Raw genomic sequence first — 27,630 nt, 5'->3', positions numbered from 1 at the left:
CTCTCTCTTTCAGTCATTGTTAAGTTTTTCTCAAGAACTTTGGTTTTTAACTGATTCAACTTAAATCCTGCCACATGACCAAACTCCTGGATCAATTCTAATACTCTTTTAGTGCTAGATTCTGGCTCCTGTAATGTCAGTACTAGGTCATCTGCAAAAGCTTTCAATTTATATTGTTTAGCTCTGACCATTATACCTTTAATCAGATGGTCCCTTCTTATCATGTTTAACAAAACCTCCAGGACGGAAATAAAAAGTAATGGGGAAATTGGGCAATCTTGTCGTGTCCCTTTCTCTATCTTAAATTCCTCTGTTACCACGTTATTAACTATTAATTTAGCCTTTTGTTCTGAATAAATTGCACTTATACCATTTTCAAACCCTTGACCGACCCCCATCACCTTGTTCTTAGTGACTGCAAGAAAATTGATTACTGCTGGACTTCCGGGTTAGTGCCATCGGCGAATGGCGGAGTTCCTCCGACCGGAGGAACTGGCTCCGTGGAAACTGGGTCTTCCCGCCGCAGCGAAGGTGGGGACCCGCTAGAAATCCCAGGCGGAGGAAGCCTGGGAACGTGGGGTTCGGCAGGGCACCAGGAGCACCTCCCCTACTCACAGGGAACCCCATTTCGGGGTTCCAGAGTGAAGTGGGGTGAGCGGTGCGGTGCTGCGAACTGATTGCTACTTTCACGGAGTGAAGCCGCACAGCCATTGCCAGAGAGCGCTGACTTTTTCCTGTGGACAATTGGATTTAAAACAAGTACCCGTGAGTAGAAACGGAAAATTGGATCAAGAAATATCCTAATTTGGCACCGAAGCGGGAAGGCTCAAAACAGGAAGTCCGCCTTCCGCTTTTTGTACATAGACTGAAGCAAAAACCTTGTAAGCTAAAGCCTGGAAAGTTGTTTAAAAAGTCTAAATTTCCTTCATTTATAACCACTAAAACCCCCTTGGAAGCAGGAGAAAGGGGGGGGGGACTTTGTTTAAGCCTGCAGGAGAGGGAGTGAAGAAAGATAAGTTTCCACCGTCTCTAACCTGGGAACGGGGTGTCAGAGAAAGAAATTTATATATATATATATAATATTTATTCAAAGTTTAAGGTTTCAAAAAGAGAAAAGAACAATACAAAATATAAAAAAGAATACAACAGTAACAGAAAAAAAAGAAAAAGAAGGTATAAAAATACATTCAATTAAAAAAAATAAAAAATAAAAAATAACAGATTAAACCTTTACATAGCTTTCTTCCTTTATTTATTTCCTTGACCTCCTCACACCTCCCAATTTTGTATTCTAATTCAAATCATTTTTTTCAGCAAATCCTTCCAACCTTATTTTCATTTCAGTAATTTAATTTAAAATAATATAGATTAACGTCCTCTCTTTCATCACTTTCATCAACTCATTTTTACTTAATCCTTTATCTCATATATACCAAAACTACCTAATTTTCTTTTTCCAACACCTTTCTAACAGTCCTTAATTTTACAATATTTTTGAAGATATACTTTAAATTTTTTCCAATCTTCTTCCACCGACTCTTCTCCTTGGTCCCGGATTCTGCCAGTCATCTCAGCCAATTCCATATAGTCCATCACTTTCGTCTGCCATTCTTCTCGGGTGGGTAATTCTTGTGTCTTCCAGTACTTTCCGATGAGTATTCTTGCTGCTGTTGTGGCGTACATAAAAAAAGTTCTATCCTCCCTTCGCACCAATTGGCCGACCATGCCCAGGAGAAAGAAATTGTTGGAGAGGTTCTCTGGCTGTGAATGGAATACTTTGACAGATAGCTAAAGAAGAGAAATAAACTGATTCCAATGTTGCCTTTTGCATTCTAAAGAAACAAAATATCTGAAAAATGAAAGTAACTTTCCTTTGTTGGATACAAATTTCTTGGATACAAATAGAAATTGTCTCCTCTAGAGGGAGCTTGTTAAATTGTTGCTGCAGTCTACTTGAGGACTCTACAGCTGTGAGATTAAGATAGTGGGACCAGTCCTTTTGACCTTGAATAAAAATGAGCTGGGAGGAAGTTTTGGTGCTTGCTTTATGCAAGACAAGTGCTTTGTTGGAACAGATGCATGAGAAGATGGATTTGATGAATGAGAAAACGGATTTGATGACTGTTGTGGTCAAAAACTGTGGACAAACAGGGAATATTGATACAGAAACCATTCAGGGACCAACTCAGGAACCTGTATTGATTGGGCAAGAGCAGAAGATAATGGAGGAGGTTGCGGCTGCACCTCAAATAATACAAATGGAGAGATCCGAGGCCCTGCAGGAGCATAAGCCGCTGTTTTTGAAGATTGAAGTTGGAGTGGGCCAGGGGGAGTCTGGAGCTGAGGAGGTTCTTAACTTCGGAGGGACTTTGAAATATGCTCTTAAATATTTTTTGGATTATATTGATGACTGTGGGGAGTGGGACTGTGGGGAATGGGCTGGTTTGATGAAGGGAGATGGAGATAATCTTGGGCTGGAACCTCCCAGAGACCTACTCCTCAATGAGAAAGGAAAGAAATTAAGAAAGAGACCAACAAAAGACAAGGAAAAGTGCAGGTATAAACAAGAAGAAGAAGATCTGCAGAAGGGACATGGAAGAGACTTAAGCGCCTCGGACATAAGATTACCAGGTTGATGGACTAGATGGAATGGACAGTAAGGACTGACATGACCCGAGACCAGGAAGAAGAGACGTTGGATGAAGATTGGAAGAAAATTTATAAAGAAAATTTATTATTTCGGGAATTAGCCTAAAATTAATGAATATTAGGGAAAATGTTGGAATGAAACTATATGGTTTTAGTAGAAATGATATAAGGAGTCATGTATAATTGAGTATTAAGTTTCAAGCTCTAAGGTATTTTACGGTAAAATAAGGTTAAATAAATCAAGGCAATTTGAATAACAGAATATGGGGAAAGATGGAAAGGATTTGTTGAGTTAATTAATAGGTTAATTTGTTAAGATAAATTATTCAATAAAAATTGAGAAAGATGGAAAGAATTTGCTGAAATAACTAACTAAACTAGAATACAAAAAGGGAGGTGTGAGGAGGTCAATGAAACAAGCAAATGGAAGTTAAAGATACGTAATATGGGATTTGTGTTTTTTTCCCCTTTGTGCTGTATTGTTGTATTGGTTTTTATGCTTTGTGTTTTTCTTCTTCTTTTTTATGTATTGTAGTTTCCTATTTTTTCTTCTTTTCTGTAATTCTGAAACTTTTAATAAATATTATTTAAAGAAAAAAAGAAAATTGATTACTGCCCCCATCCTCGTCTTTGTCCTCAATCTGTTCCTGCTCCTCAGACTTGCTCTTACTCTTGTTCTTCACCTTGCACTGACTTGAAATGCTCACATTTGTGATGGATCAGAATCAAAGTGTCCTCCTTCGGATGGCATAGACGAATAGACATGACGAAGAGTTGGCCCTTGTCGCTGATCTGTCTGAGATGGTCTCCTCAGTGAGTGCTGCCTGGCATTTTGTCACCCTCCTCTGTGGTGACACCCGGGGCAACCCGCACCCACCGCACCCCCCCTTCCTCTGCCCCTGTCTCTGCCTTCTTTGTACAGACCTGTTTGAGATGGGTGATGCTACCTACTTTAAACTAAGTGAAGTTTGGTAAGGCAATAAGCCATTTCATGCTGATGTGGGGAACACTCAGCCCTTTGTCAGGGCTGAGTGGATTTCCTCCATTCTCTTCCTTGACTGTTTCTTCAGTTCATTCTGCTCTGGGTCCCACACGTCCCAAATTTCACAGTTTCTGAGCTCAATGAGGAAATTGGCTCACACTCTTTGCAACAGCTCCTTTTCTTCTCTCTCTCCCCACCCCCACCAATCTCATAAAAGTGTATGTGTGCATTAGAAAAATGCTCCAAAAGGATTGTCTTGAACCCACTGAAGCTACCCTATTTTATTTTGTTTTATTTTATTTTATTTTATTTTATTTTATTTTATTCAGGTATGGAGAATCACAAGAGTCCAGTCTGGAAGTTACTATAGCAGATTTTCAAATCCTAATTAGAAACTCATCACTGCATTGTTGTTCCAAATTCCAATTTCTACAATAACTTTAAAAAAAAATTAAGGACATTCCCCTACTTATTTAAGAGGTATATTAACTTTTCAGCAGTATCATTAATGGATAGAGTAGCTCTGTTGTAGGAAAAGTATGCAAGTTGCATCGTGAACTTGTTTGGTTACTGGTGTGGAGTGACCAGTACTCATGCCATTGACCAAGCCTAAGTTATTATGTCCCCAACAGCCATGTCATAGTGTTGCCCTCAGGAGGACTTTGATTAAGATGACCAAGCAGTCCTCAGCGCCCCTTTCTCCACTATCCAGGCTTGAAGACGTGTCTCTCCCAGAGCAGAAGAAAAGAAGAGCCTTCTGAATCAGGTCAATGACCTATCTAGTCCAGCATCCTCTTCTCATGGTGGCAAACCAGTTGTCTGTGGGAAACCTATAAGCAGGATTTGAGTACAAGAGTACCTTCTTCTCCTGAGGTTTCTAGTAACTGGTACCCAGAAGCATTGCTGCCTTAGACCATGGAGGCAAAGCCGAGCCATCATGACTAATAATAATAATAATAATAATAATAATAATAATAATAATAATTCATTATTAATACCCCGGCCATCTGGCTGGGTTTCCCTAGGGCGGCTTCCAACAAAACACTAAAATACAATAACCTATTAAACATTGTTCCAGTAGTAGATAGGTAGCCGTGTTGGTCTGCCATAGTCAAAATAAAAAAATTCCTTCCAATAGCACCTTAAAGACCAACTAAGTTAGTTCTTGGTATGAGCTTTCGTGTGCATGCACACGAAAGCTCATACCAAGAACTAACTTAGTTGGTCTTTAAGGTGCTATTGGAAGGAATTTTTTTATTTTGACTATTAAACATTAAAAGCTTCCCTAAACAGGGCTGCTTTTAGATGTCTTCTAAAAGTTTGGTAGCTATTTTTCTCTTTGACATCTGGTGGGAGGCCGTTCCACAGGGCGGGTGCCACTACCGAGAAGGCCCTCTGCCTGGTTCCCTGTGACTTGGCTTCTCGCAGCGAGAGAACCGCTCATCGTTCAGCCCGGACACTGAGGTCCAGCTCTGAGGGCCTTCTGCTGGTTCCCTCACTGGGAGAAGTGAGGTTACAGGGAACCAGGCAGAGGACCTCCTCAGTAGTGCTGCCCACTCTGTGGAACGCCCTCCCATCAGATGTCAAGGAAACAAACAACTCTCTGACTTTCAGAAGACATCTGAAGGCAGCTCTGTTTAGGGAAGTTTTTAATGTTTAATGCTGTATTGTGTTTTTAATATTCTGTTGGGAAAACCAGCCAGATGGGCAGGGTGTAAATAAATTATTATTATTATTATTTATTTATTTATTTATTTATTTATTTATTTATTTATTCCATTCTGAAGGAAATCAGCCCTGACTGCTCACTAGAAGGACAGATCGTGAAGCTGAGGCTCCAGTACTTTGGCCACCTCATGAGAAGACAAGGCTCCCTGGAAAAGACCCTGGTGTTGGGAAAGATGGAGGGCACAAGGAGAAGGGGACGACAGAGGACGAGATGGTTGGACAGTTTTCTCGAAGCTACCAGCATGAGTTTGACCAAACTGCGGGAGGCGGTGGAAGACAGGAGTGCCTGGCGTGCTCTGGTCCATGGGGTCACGAAGAGTTGGACCCGACTAAACGACTAAACAACAACAACATTGTTATTATTATTTGTGTTCTTGTCTGGCTGGGATGTGTCCTCAACTCTGATGATGCCTCTTGGTTGCCTGGATGGAGATGTGTGTGGGTGTGTGTGGGTGTGTAATCTAGCTTAGTCTGTAAAGGTAAAATCATATGGTCACCCAGAAGGAAATGCAGCCATCGGGCTGAGAATGGTCTCCCCTTCCTTGAAGGCAGACACTGAAGCAAGCAATGTGGGAATAAACAGACTCTCTTTATTAAGTACACAAAGCAAAAAAAATCAGTTATCGAAAGCCTTTTTTGCTCCTGCTGCCACCATGATTAATGAATTAATTACATGGCCGTTCATTTATACTGTATAAATTTAAAGAAATAATATTATATTTGCATGACATTCAATTACAATTACAGTGTGGTGTAGAGAGCCAGTGTGGTGTAGTGGTTAAGAGTGGTAGTCATGTAATCTGGGGAACCGGGTTCATGTCTCCGCTCCTCCACATGCAGCTGCTGGGTGACCTTGGGCCAGTCACACTTCTTTGAAGTCTCTCAGCCCCACTCACCTCACAGAGTGTTTGTTGTGGGGGAGGAAGGGAAAGGAGATTGTTAGCCGCTTTGAGACTCCTGAAGGGGAGTGAAAGGCGGGATATCAAATCCAAACTCTTCTTCTTCTTCTTCTACATTAAAAGGCATGGCTGTCCGTTTAGGACGGTACAGAAATGGGTCTTGTACATAGGTGTCTATTAAACAGCTCTCCTTAAGCCCCCTTTTGTGCCACGGCTGTGACGAGTGGATGCAAATTGTGTGGCTGTGGCCACTCCTCATCTTCCCCTGCAGAGGGTACAAAAGCCAATTGAGATAGGGGGCAGAGTGGGCTCACTTCATTGCAGTGTGTGTTTGTGGAAGTGAAGGAAGCAGCTTCCGCCCACCCTCAATAACAGGAGGAATTTAACATAATCAATAAGAACCGAGAGTCTCCGATGTGTGGGTGGCCCGGTGGAGGAAAGAGGTCGGGGTTCATCTTGAGATCTATCTTTGATTCCACAATGCTGGCAAAAGTACCAAAGAGTCACATCTGCACAGTTCAGACACAAGGTGTTTTCTGTTTCATGGGCTTGTTGGTTGTCCCTCGCTCTCTTATTTTTACCCAAATACATTGCTGAATTTCGCCTTTGCACCTCGGGTTATTGCTGAAAATGTCGCTTTTGCCCCTTTGGCCAAGTATTTTGCAGCCGCTGCTGATGCTGACGCTGCTTTGCTCATCTGATTGGAGAAAGAAGAAGGGATGTTGAGGCCTGATTCCATCAGCAACCCTCCCTACGTTGACCTGCCTGCCTGGGGACCCCTCCCCCTGAACCCCTGTTAGAATTGCATTTGGAAGGTCAGTGTGGTAGGCTGAGAAAAGTGGTCGCAGGCTCCTTTGGGAGCTGGATTCTGCCAAGGCCTGATTCAAATCAGGCATATGTGGATGCCCCAGAGTCATCCATGACTCTCAGGGCAGAGTAGGCTTCAGGCAGGAAGGTGAGGCAGAACCTCTAAAACACTTACAGAGGCAAGCCCTGCAGAGAAGCCCCTTGCATAGGAATGGCATGGACAAGGCAAGATGGGTGCCTTTGCCAAACAGCTTGTAAAGGTACACACTTCAAAAGTGAACCCCCCCTACCTTTAGTCAGTTGTGGGGAGGCACAAGCCCCGAACTACAGTGGAACGTACTAACTCAGAAGGTGGCAAACTCTCCTTCCTTGGAGAGTTTCAAACAGAGTTTGGATGGCCATCAGCTAGGGATGTCTTAGCTGTGATTCCTGCATTGCACGGGGTTGGACCAGATGACACCTGGATTCCCTTCCAACTCTGCAGTTCTATGATTTTATTATTCTACTGCAGGAACAAATCCAGGACAGAACAAGCAGTTGCTTGGGAAATGACTTATAATGAAATTGGGCAAAGGACTAGAGGCATTCCTTTAGGGAATGGTACAGACAGAGGCTCCCAGGGGCCAGAAGAGCACATTTATATATGCAACTACAGCAACTCAGATTTTGTAAGCTCAGAAATGGAGGATGGGAGAGGTCCCAAGGAAGGAGGAATGGCAGCTAAAAATGATGGTGTATGCAGAGTCAGCAGGCTTAACTAGCAGGGTAAGAGAACAAGATGATTGAGTTTATAAAGAGGAATGATTTTTGTGTGTGGAATACGTGGAAAATAACTGGAAGCAAGTGAAAACATGAGCAAGATTAATGTGAATTCAACAGTTACAATTTTGTTTGAGGTAACATGAAAAGGAGGGGAAATTAGATGGTTGGAATAGAATATGCAGTAAGAATGGGAAACTTAAAAGAACCATGGAAGGAGAAGAAGGGAAGTTGGTGTATTATTTTGTTTTATTGGTGGGTGTTTATTTGTGGAAATTCTATAACTGGAAACTTTAATAAAAAATAATATCTGATAAAGGCCAAGTAGTTGCCAGATTGGCCCAGGGCCTGATTCAGACCCTGCCTGGATTGAGGCCATAGGGCAGATGGGAGGCAAGAGCTGTGAACACTCCTAGGATCCAGCCCTACCTAAGGATTTTGTGGGTAGGACTGGGATTTTCTGGATGCAAAGCAAGCAGCACGACCGCTGAGCTCCCATCCTTCCCCAAACTCATCAGAACTGCATGTAGAATTGCCTGTACCCACCTGCTCCTTGAATTTTTCAAAGTCACTTTTCTCTTCCACTTTAGCCATGTCTCTCTTAGCTGTGTCGCTCTTAGCTGTGTCGCTGTCATCCTCCTTGCCCTGAACCGAAATGCTCAGAGTCAAAACCAGCAGTGCTGCAGATAGCAGGATGGGCCACAACTTCATGATGGGTCAGATTCGGAATTCCTCCTTCGGCTGGCAGAAAGGAATAGAGGTGAGGAAGGGTTGCTCCTTGTCTCTGCTCTTCCTGAGGTGGAGCTCTGCCTTCCTTATATAGCCCTTGTTGAGGTCTGTTGAGTGATGCTACCTATTTCTGGCCTCAAATCAGAAATAGGGAGAGCAATTGGCCATCTTGTGTTGGGAACACTGAGTTCCTTGCCAGGGCTGAATAGATTTCCTCCATTCTCTTCCTTGACTGTTCCTCTGGTTCATTCCACTCTGGGTCTCACCCTTCCTGGGTTAGACATTTCTGATATTGACTCCAAATTTGCATCATGCAAAGTTTGCCACAGCTCCCCAGTCCTTTTGAAAAAAATAAGCAATGTTGCTTCCTGTGATGGGATGATGAGCTGCTTGTGCATAAAATAGTAGTCCCTCAGAGTTTGTTCAAGCCCACAAACTTCTGTTTGTGACAGAGCCCCTCAGACATGGCTGCTCTAGTCACTTGCAGATTCCGACAGTGGTTGCTTTCGGAATCGTTTCCAGCATAAAAGCTCCTTAACGGAAACACGTCTCCTGGACTCACGGCGTGACAGTTTCCGGCGAGGAGTGGGTCTCCCTATGGGAGCTTCAGATACCCCCCCACTGTTCTCGCTGGACATGTCCCTGAGCCCTCCCTCCTGCTCGCTTTCCCTCAGAGATCCACCTCTCCCCCTGCTGGTTCCTGCTTCAGCTGCTGAGTCTCTACCAGCCTCCGTGAGCCCTTCCACCACCTGTTCCTCCGATGGCAGTTCCCTGACATCCACCTCCCCTCCAGGGCCCCCTTCACCCCCTCCCGTTCCCTCTCCTCTGGGTGGTGAGGAGGTAAAACCACGAAAAGAATCCTCTTCATCTTCAGACGTCTCGAACATTTCCCTCCATCGGTCGCCGTTCCGGCTCGCTGAATCCTCCTCCTCCTCGGAATCTGTGAACCCCTCCAACTCCTCTTCTTCGTCGGTGGTGGCAAAGTATTCCCTCCGGAACCTCGCTACAGGCTGAGGTTTACATGGGAACCTCTGATGAAAAGTTTCTATTAAAACCTCGTCATTGACATCCTCTGCCATGACCCAGGTGTTTTCCGACTCCGGTTCCCCTTCCCACATTACCAAATACTCTACTTGATCTCCCTTCCACCTGGAATCGAGGATCTCCGCTACATGGTAGCTTTGTTCCCTTTCCTCTATTGCTGGTCCCCGAGTGACCCTCTCTTCTCTGTCCCCTTTATACGGTGACAGCAACGACCTGTGGAAAACTGGGTGCAGCTTCATGTGGTTCGGTAACCGGAGTCTGAAAGCCACTGGGTTGACCTTTTGCGTGACTTCAAATGGGCCCAATCTTTTGGGTCTTAACTTCTTACAACCCCCTTTGAAGGGTAACCCTTGGGTTGACAGCCACACCTGGTCCCCCACCCTAATGGTTTCACCTTCTCTTCTGTTTTTGTCTGCCTGCCTCTTATATTCCTCCTTGGCCCTGTCTAAGTTAAGTTGGAGCTGGCGATGGATCGCTTCCATTTCTTCTACGAACTGCTCGGCAGCTGGAACGCTCCATCTCTCCCCTCCCCCCCCTGGGAAAGCCCTGGGATGGCACCCGTAATTAGCCAAAAAGGGGCTCATCCCCGTGGACACGTTCACCGCATTGTTGTAGGCAAATTCCGCCAACGCCAGCTTCTCCACCCAATCATTCTCTCTGTCATTGACATAACACCTCAAATATTGCTGGAGGATGCCATTGGCTCTTTCCGCCTGCCCGTTGGTTTCAGGATGCCGAGCAGTCGAAAAATTGACCTCTACATGCAGTAAGCTCATGAGCTTCCTCCAGAACCTGGAAGTAAATTGTTTCCCTCGGTCTGAAACCACCCTCAAGGGGGTGCCATGCAACCTAAACACATTTTCTACAAACAATTTAGCGGTTTCTTCTGCCGTGACAGCATGTGAGCAGGCTATAAAGTGGGCCGTTTTGGTTAACAGGTCTACCACAACCATGATGGCTGTTTTCCCTCTGGACTTTGGCAGATCAGTCATGAAATCTATTGCCACTGCCTCCCATGGTCTTTCAGGTGTGTGTAGCGGTTCTAATAACCCTGCCGGTGCCCGCCTCTCCCCTTTGGCTCGCTGGCATTGGTCACACCCTCTCACATACTCCCGCACATCTTCCCTGACCTTGGGCCACCAAAATTCCCTGGTAACCAGCCACATGGTTTTGTGTTGCCCAAAATGCCCTGCTGTGGGGCTATCGTGCAGCTGCTTGAGTACCTTCTCCCTCAAATCACCTTCAGGTATATATAACGCTCCCTTGTAATACAACGCCCCGTTTCTCTCCTCAAAACCTCCGGGTTTATCTCCCTCCCTCCTGAGACCCCTGAGTTTGTCCTGGGCGTATTCATCATTCTCCGTTCCCTCTACCAGTTCCCTTTGCCCCACCAATGCTGCCCCACACACCCAGCGGTCCTCTGGAATGACATGTCTTTCTTCGGGTGCTCCCTCCCCCTCCAAATATTCAGGTTTGCGTGAGAGAGCGTCCGCCCTAACGTTCTCTGGGCCTGGCACGTAACAAATCTCAAAGTTAAATTTGGAGAACTCCTGGGCCCATCTCAACTGCCATTGGTTGAGCACTCGTGCCGTTCTCCAATACTCTAGGTTCTTGTGGTCAGTGCACACTTGCACCTTATGTTGTGCACCAATTAGCAGGTGCCTCCATCTCCGGAAAGCCTCATGAATAGCAAGAAGTTCACGGTCGTACACTGTGTAGTTCCTCTTGGATTTGTTCAGCTTTCGCGAAAAAAACGCACACGGTCTCCACTCTGACTCCTCCTTCCCTGGCTGCAGAAGAAGCACCGCCCCTATGGCTCTGTCTGATGCGTCTGTTTCGACTCTCAGCTTTTTTTGTAAATCCACATGCAGAAGTTGTTCTTCAGAGGCGAAGGCCCTTTTCAGTTCCTCAAAAGCTCGCTCCGCCTCCTCAGTCCAAACGAATTTCTTCTTACTGCTGAGACAGTCCGTAATGGGCGCCGTCAGGTGGGCAAAGTTTCGGATGAACTTACGATAAAAGTTCCCAAACCCTAGGAACCTCTGCACATCCTTCTTGGTTTTGGGTGTTTTCCATTCCAGCACTGCCTGGACCTTGCCGGGATCCATGGCCAATCCCTTGTCTGACAGGCGGTACCCCAGGAACTCCACCTCCTTGGTATGAAACTGACACTTCTCCAGTTTCACCCACAGCCGGTTGGCTTGCAGCCTGCTCAACACTTCTCTGACGTCTCTCACATGCTGCTCCTCATTCTCAGAATACACCAACACGTCATCTAGGAAGGCCACACAATTCTTGTAAAGCAAAGGCCCCAGTACGTGATTCATAAACGATTGGAAGCACGCCGAGCCTGCTTGTAAGCCAAATGGCATAACGAGATATTCAAATGCCCCCAAAGGGGTGAACATGGTGGTTTTCCATTCATCCCCTTTACTTATACGTATCAGGTTGTACGCCCCCCTTAGGTCCAGCTTTGTAAAAATCTTTCCCTTCCGCACCCTGGTCAAAATGTCGTCAATCCTGGGCATAGGGAAGGCCAATGGTTCTGACACTGCGTTTAACCCCCTAAAGTCACACACAAGTCTCGGCTTGTCCTTGTTTTTTTTATCCACAAAAAACACTGGGCTACCTCCCACCGCTCTGGACTCTCTGATGAAACCTCTCTTCAGGTTCTTGTCAATGAACTCTCTCAGCTCCTGCATTTCTCTGTCTGACATGGCGTACAACTTGCCTACAGGAAGCTGTGCCCCAGGGAGTAAATTGATTTGACAGTCAAAGGGTCTATGCGGGGGTAGTTGGTCAGCTTCCTTCTCGCTGAACACGTCGCTGAGATCTGCGTATTGTGGTGGTACCTTCACTTTCTCCATTACTTCCGTCCCTGCTAGGGTGGCTTGGGCCCCTGCTGAACCCTTTCCCCCTTTGCAGTGTTCTAAGCAATGTGCTGAACCAAAGGAAACCACTCTCTGATGCCAGCCCACCAGCGGATCATGTAACGCTAGCCAGCTCATCCCCAAAATAATAGGAGCTCCTCCCAAGGTGGCCACATTTAACGCTATCAGTTCTGTGTGCCTTGCCACCTTCATTATCATTGGGACGGTCTGCAAGCTGACTTCTCCTCCCAACAATTCCCTGCCATCGATCGTGGTCACCTGCAGGGGGTTGCTTAAAGGGATAGTCTGTATCTGGTGTTCAGCTGCAAACTCTTTGCTCATGAAATTGCAGGAGCTGCCTGAGTCCAACAGCGCCTTTATCTTTAGGGGGTGTCCATTTTGCAGCTCTAGCGACACTTCTATCACTAGGGCAGGTTTGGGAGGTTCTGGCGTGGGCACTTTCACTGCTCTTTGGCCTGGCTGCTGTGCCCCGACGGTGGCAACCAGGCGTTGGCTTTTACTTGCTCCGGTTTTTCCTCCTCTCTTCCCTCAACAGCTCCCACCATCCCTTGCCATTCCTTCCTCTGGGGGCAGACTCTGGCAAAGTGACCTGGCTGTTGGCAGAGACAGCATTTCCGGGCGCCTTTTCCCTCCTTCTTTTCCCCCTCCCTGGGCTTTGAAACTGCACGCGCGCGCGCTGTTCCGATTTCCATCGGCTCTGCCGGCGGGAAAGTTGTCTCTGGAATGTCTGGAATGCGGAACTCCTTCCAACATTCCCCCTTCCCTTCCCGCCTCTCCAAAGCTTTCGCCTCCTGGCGCGCTCCTATGGTCAGCGCAGATTTGGTCAGCTGATCCATAGAATCCGCCCTGGGACCCCGGGAAAGTTCGTCTTTCACAGCCGAAGCAAGGCCTTCTTCAAATAGCATTTGAATGGGTGCCGCCGATAAGTCCCACCCCAATATGTGAACCAGCATGGTGAACTCAGTCCAGTACTCATGGACAGATCGGCTCCCCTGCTTGCAAGCCATTAGCTGTCTGCGCACCACTCCCTGCTCAATATCGCTGGAAAACATGAGATCCATTGCACGAAAGAACTTCATGGTGTCCTTTAGGGCGTCATTATGCGTTGCCATCAGGGGTCTAACCCAGTCCCTCACCCCCCTTTCAAGATGCCCAATCACGAAAGCCACTCGCGATTCCTCGTCAGGGAATTCATCAAACTGCACATTGAGGGCATATTGCATCTCTGTTCTAAAGGCATGGTAGTCCTTGGGGTCCCCCCCCCAAACTTCTGCACCGATCCTGGTACCTTTCTGGTGAACTGGGTGGCTTTCCCCTTCTTGTCTGCATCCTGAGCCCTTCTCTCCTCAAGCCTCGCCGTCTGCAGCGCCAGTTGGATCTCCAACGCTTGGTACCTTTCTTCCAAGCTTGGACCAGCTCCAACCCCTGCTTCTCCGGTTCCGGCTGGGTCACTCATGATGCCTTCTCCTGCACACACAGCTTACAAAGACTGTCGGAATGCTGTGATGGGATGATGAGCTGCTTGTGCGTAAAATAGTAGTCCCTCAGAGTTTGTTCATGCCCACAAACTTCTGTTTGTGACAGAGCCCCTCAGACATGGCTGCTCTAGTCACTTGCAGATTCCGACAGTGGTTGCTTTCGGAATCGTTTCCAGCATAAAAGCTCCTTAACGGAAACACGTCTCCTGGACTCGCGGCGTGACAGTTTCCGGCGAGGAGTGGGTCTCCCTATGGGAGCTTCAGATACCCCCCCGCTGTTCTCACTGGACGTGTCCCTGAGCCCTCCCTCCTGCTCGCTTTCCCTCAGAGATCCACCTCTCCCCCTGCTGGTTCCTGCTTCAGCTGCTGAGTCTCTACCAGCCTCCATGAGCCCTTCCACCACCTGTTCCTCCGATGACAGTTCCCTGACACTTCCCCAACATACTTAAGAGGTACATTAACTTTTCAACAGTCTCATTAATGCGTACAATAACTCTGCTGTAGGAACAGTATGCAGGTTGTATAATGTGCTTGGTTGGGTACAGGTGTGGACTGACCAGGACACTGATGCAAGCCTAATTGCAGGACGTGCGTGGCGCTGTGGGTTAGCCATGCTGGCCACATGACCTGGAAGCTGTATGCCAGCTCCCTCGGCCAATAAAGCGAGATGAGCGCCGCAACCCCAGAGTCGGCCACGACTGGACCTAATGGTCAGGGGCCCCTTTACCTTTACCTTTACCTGAGGTGGACTTGGAGTTATATGACTCCCAAGTCCTCAGTGTCCCCCTTTCCACTATCCAGGCACTATGTACAGACAAAAGAATAATGACGTCCGTTCTCTCCAGCTCCGAAAGAACAAACAGGCACAAGTAAAAAAGTACATACAGCGGAAGAGATAAGACAGTCTTCCATTCCCCACACACTTCTCAGACAGGCACAAATGCAGCATTGGAGGAGGGAAATTGCTAAAAAAAACTTTCTCCTGAAGCATCTGTGCCCTCCCAAAAGAGTCATCTGCAACCCTTAAATGAGGAGGCCAAGATGGCGACGGAGGTAGCAGCCTAATTAGAGACTCCGATTTTAACTAAGCGTTTTTATTAATTTTAGCCTCTTCAAGACCCCAAAACTGCACCTTAAGGACCTTAAAGACTGTTGGCTGTCTGTCTTGTCGCCTCGTTTTAATTAGTTTATTCTTTTATTCTTTTATTGTTTTATCGTCGCACTGTTTACTGATACTGTTACACTGACTTACAACCTTGGAGCTCCCGGACGACGGATTGGCTTGAAATACAACCAAAGAAGCAGAGGAAACTGCTGAACTCCATTGAGCCTAACCTCGATAAGATAAGTCCAAGAACTCCCCCATGAATACCTTCCCGCCCCAAGTTAAGGCTTAAAGAGGGAAAGGTAGGGAGTCTCCCTGATCCAACAGCCTGGACACCGGTTTTCCAAACTTTACCTCTACCTTTATTTCTACAATAAAGTGCCCAATAAGGGAAGCTCTCAACCTAGAGAATGGTGTTTACAAGACAGAGCTATAAAGAGCTGGGAATCCCCCTCACCAAAGCGGCTGAACCCTCTACAAGAGGAAGGCAGGCGAAAATATCACAATACTTTAAACCGAAAACAGACAAAATAAATAATGCTGACAAACAACACCCCCACGAATGGTCCATAGACTGCACCAGGTACGGGGAGCTAATGGAAATAGACGAAGAAGGGGTGGGAGTCAATCTGGCAACGGAAATAAAACAAGTTGCCATAGAAGATGAAACCTCAGTGATTCAACTGGGGCTGGGGCAGGAACAAGAGTCACAAGAGGAAAACCCAGTAATTAAGACAGATGAGCCCTCCCAAAGACCTAGGCCCGGGGAGAAGATGGGGTTTCACATTGTGACGAATGAGGACCTGGAGGACACAAGAGCCCAATATCTGGATTTGGAATGCCTCCCCTACATACTAACAGGGCTATATAATGATCTGTTAAACGAACAGAAGTTGCAGATAGACAGAGAACTGGGACACATCAAAGACTTCCTCTCAGAATGCTTGGGCCTACTTACCACTCTGACTGAAATAACTAGGAGAATAGACAACTTGCATTCATATAAAATTCTCTCTAGCACACCAAACGATAACACCAGCAAGGAAAATAAAACCCGACATAATGTGGAAAAAAGGAAAACATCTAGGATCAAAGCAAACCAGAAGGGAAACTTGGTTGACCCTAAGAAACCCCTCTTAAAGTGGAAGTGCCCCAGGAATAAAGAGAAGAAGCCCAAGAATGTAAAAATGGGAAGGAAGACAAAGCTCCCATCTCGAACAAAGAAAATGAACCTCACAAGACTATTCAAGCTATTAGAAAATTCAAATCCAACGAACCCAGCTAACCCAGTCCTGCCACCCCTTGATAAAAGCCCAAGCCCAAGCCCAAATAAAAACCTCCATAAGGCTGGGCTTTCAATTCAACAGAGGAACTCCATAAGGCTAGGCTTCATAATTCAACAGAGCAACTAGTGCTCCCGAATGGAACCGCGGGAAAATCAAGAGAAAACCCGATACCTAAGCAAGAAACTACTCCTAAAACAACATACTCTCGCAGAAATCTAATTCTAAATAAACAAAAACTCATCATCCTACCTGTATACATGCACAAAGATCTCCTTTCTCCAGCACGACAGAGAATTTATATTCTCAAGAAAACTGAATTAGCCATTAGAGGGTTCGTCCCAGCAGAAAACATCATTAATGTTAAAATTCTGCCATCAGACAAGGACCTAAACAGAGTTGTGGTAACATTCAGAGACTGGCACACAACCAAACTCGTTTCAGACAATAAGGACAAGCTGCAAAGAGTTGGCTTGCAGGTGACTCGCCTATTTGAAGTGTCTGGTACTCCCATTCCTCTCATCGAAACAATCAAGACTGATAAGATAAAAATAAAGCCGACAATGTCTATGACGGATGAGAACTGTAAGATGCTTCAACTAGAGGCAGACAAAGCCCCAAATCAGCTGGCTAAATGACCAAAAACCCTACCCCCAAACCACGTACCAGATGAAAGCTCCAACATAGAGAAGGAAAACCGCTTTATAGTAACTATTGAACAAATACATAAAGCTCAGGACGCACTAATTGAAAGATTAGCATCCATAAGGAAATCTATTACACTCCTAGCCACACCCGTCACCAGGGAATTTAACTATCCAACCCATACCACAAAACCTTTATCCAACAGTGAGTGGATACTAAGGCTATTCCTATCGCCAGAGGAACTCGGACCTACGGAACCACCTATAACAAAGAAAACAATAACACATCAAGCTGAAATAGCGGTACCACCAGGCAAGAACGGTTCAATCTTTGTGGACAACCTAGGAGCCCTAGACACCATTCACATGGACTGAAATAAGGTCACGGGGAAAGAACGCCCCTCTGGGACATTAAAATACGTCCAAGTTCACACCGTGCTAAAATGTCCCACTACACCCCCCAAAACGGACATAATGAATGATAAATCCCAAATTGGCTATAAACCTAAGTTTGATTGTCCCTTGAGATGTCTGACAACCAAAAATCACAAGCTGACCACCTGTACGTGGAACATCGCAGGGTGGGGAGCTAAAAGCAAAGATCCCAATCTAATGGACTTCCTCACTAAATTTGACATCCTGTTCATCCAGGAATCCTGGTCGATAGACGACCTCTACCTGGATAATTACCAATCGTGTATTAAAAGAGCAACACCTAGTCAAAGAGGGGGCAGGCCCAAAGGGGGCTTAGCCTTACTGTTCTCAACGCAGATACAAGCTAATATTATCCAATTACCCTCCAATGATGAATGGTCTGTAGCAGCAGTTTTAGATTTTGGACAAAGCAAACTGCTATGCATAAACTTATACTTACCTACATGTCGTCGGCAGGCACAAGTAGAACAACTATGGAAAGAAGTGGAAGCCCACGTGGTGCAATGGAGGAGACAACACCCGTCAGCCATGATATTACTAGCTGGTGACCTAAACGCAAGAGTGGGCCCTAACGACAACGCCCTATATGCACATTTTCACCAGTGGCCTCCAGAAATGGAAACTATCCCACCCCTAATGATAAGATCATCCTACGATAAGACATGCAACATTGGAGGACTACATTTAGCACACATGGCCTACAGACAGAATCTACATTTACTGAATGGGACTATAAAAGGAGATTATCCGGGTCAATACACATATTGGTCAGGACACAAACTGTCAACGATAGATTATTGCATTGTTTCCCAGGACCTGATCCCTAGGATATCAAAATTCACCATTACAGCAAGAGCTGAAAGCAATCATTTACCTTTATCCCTCGTGTGTGATTTACCCTTCGATCTGCCCAAACCACAACGCAGATATCGACCAGATCTAACACCCGGAACAGGCCTCAAGAAAATCAGATGGAACGGACAAGTGAGCGAGCGGATTTCTAACTGGTATAAAACTGAGGAGAGCTACCGTCTCTCAAAAGCAATTATGGAAGGGTGCTTAGAAATAGAGGAGAGTGCCCCGAACATGATGACAACATATGAAATGCTTATACAAAAAATTCAAGAGTTTGTTGTAAAACCGAATTCTAAGTCTCCCCACCGTCGGAAAACTTCCAGGGAGTGGTTCGATCATGAGTGTATTACCTCCAAAAAATCATTGATCCACTCCTTCATCTGCCATAAGGATAATCCAACAGAGGATAACAGACAAAAGATGCTTGAAGCCAAAAGAAGTTACAAAAAACTTCTGACACAAAAGAAAAGATACACAATGAAGTTATTATGGCAGCAACTGATAGAGGCCTCCAAATCAAGTAACCCATCATTATTCTGGAGAATCGTAGCTGTACAGCCGGATAGGGGCCTATCACAACTATCCTGCTGCATATCAATGAAAGCCTGGGAAACGCACTTCCATAATCTTTACGAGGAATCCAGCGATGAGTCCTATGCATTAGACATACCGGATGATCAGATACAGCCATGGCCAGCAGTCTCATTAACAGAGATCCATCTGCTGATTGACCAACTAAAGAACGGGAAAGCCCCCGGAATTGACTGTATACCAGCGGAACTATTTAAAACCAATGCGAACTGGTGGGCCCCCTTGCTAGCCTCTCTGTTCACATATATAGATAGAACCGCACAGATCCCACACGACTGGGGGACTTCCATCATTATTCCCATTTACAAGAAAGGCTCGAGGGATGATCCCTCCAATTATAGACCTATAAGTCTCCTGAACATAATAAGTAAATTATACGCTAAACACCTCAGTGAGAAACTGTGCGAATGGATAGAAAGAGCGAAGATTCTTGATGATGCACAGGCAGGATTTAGACAAGGGAGATCCACAATGGATCACTGCCTGATCTTACAGCACCTAGCTGAGAAATACACGTCGCAACACAATCACCACCTATTCGCAGCATTTGTAGATTTTAAAGCAGCCTTTGACTCCATCCCAAGAACTCGACTCTGGGACAAACTCAACAAATCATCCATAGACCGACGTCTGCTGCTACTAATATACAAACTGTACAACAACACACGACTTCGCATAAGATGCAGCCAAGAAGGTCAACTCTCTAATTTCATTAGAACAACAAAGGGTGCATTTTGGCCCCCTTTTTGTTCAACATCTATATAAACTCCCTAATAGACCACCTACAAGGAGCAGATACACACGCCCCAAAATTAGCAGACAAAAAACTGCCTATTCTACTCTATGCAGATGATGCGGTTATATTGTCCCAGATTCAGATGGGCCTCAAAAGAGCTCTTAACAGCTTATCCCAATATTGTAGAGAAGAGAAACTAGCAGTGAACTACCAAAAAACAAAAATCATGGTTTTCTCTAACAAAAGGAAAATATACAGATGGAATTTAGACAATCAGGAGATTGAACAAGTGACATGCTTTAAATATCTAGGAGTGATATTCCAAGCATCAAGGAAGAAGACTGCCCACATAAACTACAGCTCCTTCACAGCTCAAAAAAGTACAACGGCAATCCTAAGATTCCATCGTACAACGGGAGGAAATTTCATTCCTGCTACAATTAAACTATTCGTTGCAAAACCAACAGCACAAATCCTATACGGCACACCACTCGTCTCCCTCTCTAATCTAGACCCATATGAGAAGATACAATCAGGTTTCCTTAGATCACTCCTGCAAACACCTAAATGCGTCCCAAACGCTGCCCTACGACTGGAAGCGGGCTTATACAGCATTAAAGCCAAAGTATGGATAAGAACCTTATGCACTTGGCTAAGACTTAACAACTCGCCGGTTGGACTACTTTCCCTGATGCTTCTTGACAAATTCCAATCTAGCTGGTTGAAGGACATTCTCAGAAAACTGGCCACATATGGTCTCTCCCCAGACTATTTATTAAGTTTAGAAGGGGGAAGGGCCAAGAACATAATCAAAGAAAGGCTGGGACACTGAAACCCAAAATGACTTTAACCAACTTCCGATAACTTATAAACTTCTATACAATTCCCAAAGGCCCCATCTAGCAAACTATCTCAAAGTTCTAGACAACGCTAAACACCGATGGGCATTTTCCAGGGCCCGCTTTAACGCTCTCCCTTCAGCTCTTCTAGAGGGAAGATATAATAAAATACCGATCGAACAAAGATTATGTCCCTGTAACAGCAATGAAATCGAAACCTGGGCATGTCATCTTATACTGCCCATTATATCGAGACTCAAGAAAAGAGCTGATCGAACTGATTCTGAGGAAAATACCTCGTAGTACAGACGACACCTATATCAGACACCTCTTAGCTGACAAAGAGCCCGAAATTAAGAGGTCCGTAGCAAAGTACTGTTACATTGCAACAAGAATAAGACGAACAATGATGTCTACAAAGGAGTTCAAACTGTAAACATCGAAAGAATGATAATAAACAGTAGCGACTCCTGAATTGAATTTTAAAAACTTAAAACTCAAAACCTGGTCATAAATATAAGCACCAATTCTGAGAATTGGCCATATTTTTACTGCTACTTGTAGCACAATACTACTCTTAATGTCATATTTTATAAATTGCTTCCTGGTCACTGACCGTATTAAAGATATTTGATTTTGCAACCCTTAAATAGCCCATGGCTGATTCTGTAGTTACAGCCTCCTGCCCAGTGGTGCAGTAGGAGAAGCTACATGGAAAGAGATGCTGAGACCTGTTCTCCAAAGGATTTGGAAGGCAGCATATTGACTACATCAGCCCCAAAGCCTGAAAGAGTTCTGCTACTGTTCTACTGGGGCTTGGCACTCACCCCAGAGGTGGGAGCAATTGTGAGAGGTTGGCAAGGAAAGGCAAATCAGGATCCTACAGATCTCTCAATGGGCCCTGCTAGCTGAGGCATGGAAGATGTTGCTCAGAAAAGAGCAAGAGGCATATGAAGGCTTAAGAGGGCTGCGGAGGCTTTCCTCTCCTGTGGAGGAACCCCCTCTGGGAGAGCTGTCTGTGATGCCTAAAAAGCATACACAGCTGATTCTGCAGTCACATCCTCCTGCATGTCTGGAGCAGGCAAAACTACAAGTGGGTCATTTTGAGAGTCTGAAGATAGTGGAAGAGCCACGTCCTCAAAACTAGATAGTGGAGAAGGAGCGACTAAGGTCTTGAGAGTCATCTAGGTCCAAGTCCTCCTCAGGGCAACTTTGCCATATGGATGTTGTGGACTGTCAGGGAACTGACATCGGAGCCAGAGGCGGAGGCAAGGCTCCCGAGCGATACTGGAGAAGGGCCCAGCAGGGGGAGAGGCAGCTCATCAGCTGAGGAAGGAAATCAGTGTAACACCAGGGATAAAGGGGGGCAGATGGGGGAATCGGCAAGGGGGCTCCAGGACTCCTCGCCGGAGACCAGCGGGGAGAGCATGGGTCCTCCGCTACCCACACTCTCCCTGCGCAGAAGACTTCCGCGCAGGGAGAGTAGGAGGAGACTTGGAGTCAAACAGCTTTTGTGCTGGAAAAGGTTTAAGAAACTCCCACTGACGGATTCTGCTAGCGACTGAAACAGCCACGAAGTGAAGGGCTGTCTAGACAGAAAGGTTTAACAAGGCAACCTAGCCAGGAGTGGCGGCAACTTACGCACGAGCAACCCCTATATTTATGACAGCAATCCGTCAGTCACTGACGTTGCTTGTGTGCAGCGACAGGCAGGCAGCATAATGAGCCAAACCGAAGAAGCCGGCGCCACGGAGGGAGCAGCTGGAGTGCAAAATCTGGTGGAGAGGAACCGAGATTTGGAACAGCATGTGGCTCTTCTGACGGCGTGGTTGGAAGAAAGGCGGGCTCACGATGCACAGGTCAGACCCACCCCCGTAGGAAGGAAGGTACTGGGACTGGTACACAAGTTTGGGGGGAAGCCCCAGGACTACAACGCGTTCCGAACGGAAATAGAGTACGCTTTGGAACTGCAGCATAAGGATTTTGCGGACGATGGGGAGAGGGTGGCCTATATTGTCGGGCATCTGCAGGATGGGGCCAGGGAATGGATCAGGCCCCTAATGGCAACGCAAAATGCCGCCTTGAAAGACCTGAGGAAATTCTTCCAGGCGATGGATGCAATGTATTCCAGTGATGTGCAGCAAAGTGTGACCCGGCGGGAACTGATGGGTTGCAAACAGGGGAACCAGTCAGTGAAAGTCTACTGGTCGCGCTTTGCAATGTTAGTCCACCGGCTCGGGTGAGAATTGGACTCTGAACCCATTCAGATGTTGTTTGAGGAGGGGTTGTCCCCAACGGTGAAGGATGAGCTTTCCTGCGCGCCACGCCCGCAGTTGATGGATCAGCTGACCAAGGCTGTGCTTTTGATTGGCCTAAGACAGAAAGCGCAGGCTCAGGAGAAGCGCGAAGGGAGAGGGGAACGTTGCCATGACTACCGCATTCCTGAAATACTGAGGCAGCCTTCCCCGCCGGCAGAGCCAATGGAAATAGATGGCGCGCACGCGGGAGGTTTCAAACTCCAATGAAGGTCGCAAGAGGGAGGGAAAGGATTGGAAAACCACCAAGAAGTGTTTCCTCTGCCAGCGGCCAGGTCATTTTGCAGGGTCTGCCCTCAAAGAAAGGCCTGGCAAGGGATGGTGGGAGCTGCTGGAGGTGAGGAAGAGGGGGAAAGGGGGCAGGAGCAGGGAAACGCCAACGCTTGGCTGCCACTCAGCGGGCACAGCAGCCAGGCCAGCAACCAATAGAAGTGCCCCAGCCAGACCCCCCTGTTGGAATGAAATCACGACAGAAAAGTAGCAGGTGTCATGTGAGAGGCATCTCTTGAGCCAGCCCCGAGAACTCTCTTTTATTGAATATTACAAACATTGCCACAGGTGCGCTTGTTGCTGATTGGTTGATACAAACACAAAGCGACTTGTTGCTGATTGGTTAACACAAGTACAAGGCGAGGATTACATATAGGCATTAATCACCAATAGATTAAAGGCTGGGAAAGGGAGCACAGAACTAGACAGGCATGAAACCTCCTAATTAAATTATAACTAATGATTGATATAGCAAGACTAAAATAATTACTAATGATTGATCATAACATGAAAGAATACAACAATCATGTTCTGTAGATGTGGTCAGCAATGCATTAAGAACAGGTCAGGGTACCCTTTCGAAAACCACAGGCGGGTGAAGCCTGCAACCGTGGGACTCGGCAGGCACCTTTTGCGCCCCCCCCATCAGCAAAGGAACCCTGCAAAGGGCTCCGGAGCAAGACGGGGTGCTGGCGCTGTGCTGTGAGTCAATCGCTACTTCTGCGGAGTGAAGCTGCACAGCTGATGTCGGAGAGCGCTGTCCTTTTCCTGTGACAATTCGGCTTTCAAACAACAACCCGTGAGTAGGACAATTGAAAGATCAGGAGATCAAAGGAATTCCCCCTTTGATCAAAGAAATAACCTTGAATTTGGCACCGAAGCGGGAAGGCGTAAACAGGAAGTCCGCCTCCCGTTTTTTGTAAATAGATCGAAGCAAAGATCTTATAAGCTAAAAAGCCGGGAAAATTGATTTTAAGATTGAAATTTCCTGCATCTATAACCATAAAAAACCCCTTGACAGCAGGAGAAAAGGGGGGAAGAAATTTTGACCTTTTAATCCTGCAAAGAGAGTGTAAGAATATAAGCTCCCATCGTCCCAAACCTGGGGACGGATTGTCAGGACAGAAATTGTCGGTGATGATTACTAATTGAAAACGGAAAAACTACTGACAGACAGAACTAAAAGAGAAACAAAATAATTCTAATGCTGCCTTCTGCTTGTTTGCATTATATTGAAAGGAAACAAAGAATCTGAAAATCGAAAGTAAATTTCCCTTTGTTGGATACACTTTAAAGATGGACGTTAAATAGTAATTGTATCCCCTAGAGGGAGCTATCCAGTGTGTTTGCTGCAATTTACAGAGAAGATATAACATCTGTGAAATTCAGACCGTGGGACCAGCTATTTGACCTTGACAGAAAATGAATAGGGAGGAAGTCTTACTTGGTGCCCTTGGCAAAATAAATGCTATGCTGCAGCAGTTGGATGAGAAAGTGACCTTGATGAACCAAAAGTTGGATCTTATATCTGCTCCAGCCAGTAAAGACGAACTAACAGGAAACGAAGTCAAAGAAACCTCACAACAGTTAATACAGGAGACTGGTTCAACAAGGCAAGTCCAAGGGCAGAGGAAGACGGAAGAGGTTGCGATTGCACCTCAAAAGATACAGAGACCTAAAATCCCGCATGACCAAAAGCTGCAACATTGGAAGATTGAACTTGGAGAACATCTGTTAAACTTCGGAGTTAAGGAAGTCATTAGCTCTGGTGGGACTGTAAAGCAAGTTGATGATCATTTTTGGAACAACTACTTTTTGGATTACAAATCAAATATTGGGGAGTGGATTATCGGGGAATGGGACAATCTGATAAAAGAAAACGGAGAATTTTTCTGTATGGAGATCCCCGGAGATTCACTCCCCAAGGAGAAAGGGAAGAAAATATGCAAGAATCCAACAAGGGACAGGGACGCGTGCAAGTATAAACAGGAACAAGAAAACCTGCAGAGGGGGCACAGAAGGGACTTGAGAGCCTCTGATATTAGAACACCCGATTGATGGATAGAACACAATGGTGGAAAGACTGACATTATCCGAAACCAGGAAGAAGGGAGGTTGGATAAATCCAGAATGAGAATCTCTTTTGTATAAACTATCTTAATTTTGGAATTAGTGTAATACTAATGAAATACTAAAATGTGCTGGAAAGGAATTAATTGGCTTTAGCAGAAAGGTTTAAAGGAGTTAAGCTTAATTATGGTTTAAATTTTAAAATTTTAAGGTTTAGAAGGTAAGATAAGGTTAAAGAAACTAATGGGAAATTGAACTGTAAATTTTTTTAAATGGTAATGAAGTTGAAATGAAACGAAGCAGTTCTAGTAATATGGTAAAATAAGAACTTGTAAGAACGGATTGATATTAGATGAAAACCTGAAGTGACAACATATGAGGATAAATAATTATGGGTAAAATAAGAGGGTATGAATTTGCTGAACCAACTTCTAAATGAAATACAAAAAAGGGAGGTGAGAGGAAGTCAGGAAAATAAGTAAATGAATGGTAAGAAACTGAAAAGAGGGTTTTTATATCTTTTTTTCTTTTTTTTCTTTTTACTTTTTATGTTAAAGTTTGGCTTTTGTATCTTTTTTGTGTCTTTTTGCTTTTGTGTCTATTGTTTTGTAACTTTTTTCTGTCAAAATCTAATAAAATATCATTTAAAAAAAAAGAACAGGTCAGGGTATAATGTTTCATGAACTCAATGGGAACTGTTCAGAACATTCTCAGACTCATGTGCAGAGGCAAAAACTTCCCAGCACCCCCCCCCCAGGGCGGCTATAGCCATAGAAGTGGTGCTAGAACTTCCGAATGGGCACCCAGTCAAGGTGAAGGGGCTGTTGGATTCAGGCAGTTCCTGCAATTTCTTCAGCAAGGACTTCGCCCTAGAGCACCACCTCCACCTGCTGCCCCTTAAAAGTGACCACCATCGATGGCAGGGAGCTTCTGGGAAGGGAAGTGACGCACCAGACCCCACCAATGAGAATGAGGGTTTCCAGGCACACGGAGACCATTGCCTTTCACGTAGCCACACTGGCAGGACCCCCAATAATATTAGGGATGAGCTGGCTGGCACTACATGATCCAGTAGTGGCATGGCATCAGTGGACGGTCACCGTCAGCTTACTGCTTGGAACACTGTCTAGGGGGGGGAACCCCAAGGATGACCGTGGCCAGGGTGGCTGGGATAGCTGTGAAGCCGAAAGGGGAGGTGCCACCACAATATGCTGACCTGCAAGAGATCTTCAGCGAGAAGGAGGCGGATAGACTCCCCCCCCATAGGCCCTTTGACTGCCAAATCAACTTGCTCCCAGGGGCGCAGCTGCTGGTGGGTAAACTATATGCCATGTCGGACAAGGAGATGAAGGAGTTGCGGGAATTTATTGACAAGAACCTGAGAAGAGGTTTCATAAGAGAATCAAAGGCGGTGGGGGGCAGTCCGGTGTTCTTTGTGGACAAAAAAGATACTAATCAACCCAGGCTCGTTGTGGACTACCGGGCCGTCAACTTGGTGTCAGAACCCGTGACCTTCCCAATGCCCAGGATTGACGACATTTTAACATGGGTGAGGCAGGCGAAAATTTTTACCAAGCTGGACCTCAGGGGAGCATACAACTTGATTAGGATGAGGGAAGGGGACGAATGGAAGACCACAATGTTCACACCCCTGGGGGCCTTTGAGTACTTAGTTATGCCATTTGGATTACACTCAGGTTCCGCCTGTTTTCAAGCTTTCATGCACCACGTGTTGGGGTCCCTGCTGTACAAGAACTGCGTAGCCTTCTTGGACGACGTCTTAATCTATTCGGACAATGAGAAGCAACATGTCAAAGACATCAGGGAAGTGCTAAAGAGACTGCAGAAGCACCAGTTGTGGGTCAAGCTGGAAAAATGTCAGCTTCACGCCAGAGAAGTCGAGTTTCTGGGGTACAAGTTGTCAGACAAAGGCCTAGCTATGGACCCAAGCAAGGTGCAGGCGGTGCTGGAATGTAAGGCCCCCAAAACCCGGAAGGACGTGCAGAGGTTCCTAGGGTTCAGCAACTTCTACAGGAAGTTCATCAAGAACTTCGCCCACTTGACAGCGCCCATCACAGATTGTCTCAGTAGCAAAAAGAAGTTCGTCTGGACAGAAAGTGCCCAGCAATCCTTTGAAAGACTGAAGAAGGCGTTCGCTTTGGAAGAGCAGCTCCTGCACGTTGATTTGGAGAAACCCATGAGGCTAGAGACCGACGCGTCTGACAGAGCTATTGGGGCGGTTCTTTTGCAGCCAGGGAGGAGCAAGCAGGAATGGAAGCCGTTTTGCCTTTTTCTCGAGGAAGCTGAGCAAGTCGGAGCACAACTATACCGTGTATGACCGCAAACTGCTTGCGATCTATGCGGCGTTTTGCCGATGGAGACATCTGCTAATAAGGGGCGCAGCAAAAGATCCAGCTTTGTACTGATCACAAGAACTTGCAATACTGGAGGACCGCATGAGTACTCAACCAGAGACAGATTCAATGGGCACAGGAGTTCTCCAAGTTTTCCTTCGAAATCCGAT

The 27,630-nt window shown here is 45.9% G+C and overlaps 1 long non-coding RNA gene across 3 annotated transcripts in view; it reads left to right on the top strand.

Moving 5' to 3' along the window:
- The window catches only part of LOC310711197, a 132,188-nt gene that overhangs the window by 9,318 nt on the left and 95,240 nt on the right, over positions 1 to 27,630 (top strand). For all 3 annotated transcript variants that reach the window (XR_014528372.1, XR_014528373.1, XR_014528374.1), the window contains exon 2: positions 8,415 to 8,584. This is a non-coding gene — a long non-coding RNA (uncharacterized lncRNA). The remainder of the gene's footprint in view (positions 1 to 8,414; positions 8,585 to 27,630) is intronic.

This window comes from Podarcis liolepis (assembly GCF_965112155.1).
Source record: "Podarcis liolepis genome assembly, chromosome: 7".
Taxonomy (NCBI): Eukaryota; Metazoa; Chordata; class Lepidosauria; order Squamata; family Lacertidae; genus Podarcis; species Podarcis liolepis.
The sequence above is the reverse complement of the archived record's forward strand: the minus strand, read 5'-3'. Positions and strand labels throughout refer to the sequence as shown.